The 1313-nt window shown below is 37.5% G+C and overlaps 1 protein-coding gene across 1 annotated transcript in view; it reads left to right on the top strand.

Moving 5' to 3' along the window:
• LOC102012511 (transmembrane protein 225-like) overlaps positions 1–1313 on the top strand; it is a 50479-nt gene that overhangs the window by 26551 nt on the left and 22615 nt on the right. The window lies entirely within an intron of this gene.

Here is a 1313-nt window from a genome sequence, read left to right on the forward strand (position 1 = left end):
TATCAACAAAGCTACACACCATAGGCAGTTTACAAGCATCAACCCAGGAATTAAACTAAAAAAAAGTAGAAAAAGATAAGACACTTAAACAAGGTGCAGCCCCAGACATCCAGTTCATTGAATGAATATTCAAGGGGCAATGAGGTGGGACAGTCCAAAAGCCACCCTCCTGGCCTCTCTGAAGTGGTAGCAACAAAGCAAATGAATGAAGCTCTAGAAAAAAAATCAAGTCAGAAATAATTTCTCATATAACTACAGAGATGGTGACCACAATGAAAAACATGCTTAGTGACTCTAGAGCAGATACAGATAAAAGAAAAATAGAGGAGCTTAGGAAAATGATGGAAACCATGAATGCCCAATGTAGGAAAGATGTGGAATCCGGAAAAGGTTAAAGCAGACATCCAGAAGACCAAAAATTCCATTGAAAGTATCTGAAGCAGAATAAACCAGTGTGAGGCCAAAATCTCAGATATAGAAGACAGACTTGTGGTTATCAATCATGAAAGATTTCTTAAAAACAGCAAGGGACCATGAAAATCAATCCAACAACTTCTAGATGATGCAAAGAAGAACAACATAAGATTGGAGTCCATGAAAAAGCAGGAGGTAGCACAAATGATATAAAAAAAAAACCAAACCTCTTCACAGATGTCATGGCAGAAAACCTCCCTGGCAGGGAGAAAGAATTTGACATCTATCTAAATGAGGCATATAGAACTCCAGTTAGCCATGATACCCCCCCAAAACTACAAAAAGGCATATAATAGTCAAGATTCTAGGAATTCAACATAAAAACAATATTAAACAAATCACTTGTATAGGGAAGCCCATCAGAATCACAGCAGACTTCTCTACACAAACCTTCAAGTTGAGGAGCTTGGAGTGAAGTATTTCATGCCCTAAAAGAAGACTATCTCCAATCCAGATTGATGTACCCCACAAAATCATCTCTAAAAATTGATGGAAAAATAAGGTACTTCAATGACAAAGAATACCTGATGAAATTTGTGCACACCAGATCAGCACTCCAAAATGTTCTTAAGGACATTCTAAAAAGAGAAAATGACTACAACTCCATGAGCCCCAACAGAATGAATTCACCAGCAAAGCAAACTGTTAAATGGGGGGAGGGGTTAGGGAACCAACAGCAGGAAAATAACATTACCGGAATAAGTCAATACATATCAGGTATAATCATCAATGTTAATGGTCTCAATTTACCAATCAAAAGAAACAGACTGGCACAATGGCTCAAGAAGCAAGATCCACCATAATCATAAGTGAAATAAATCAAACATACATGTGCAAAC

This window comes from Chinchilla lanigera, unplaced genomic scaffold (assembly GCF_000276665.1).
Source record: "Chinchilla lanigera isolate Chin_1 unplaced genomic scaffold, ChiLan1.0 scaffold00059, whole genome shotgun sequence".
In the NCBI taxonomy this organism is placed as follows: Eukaryota; Metazoa; Chordata; class Mammalia; order Rodentia; family Chinchillidae; genus Chinchilla; species Chinchilla lanigera.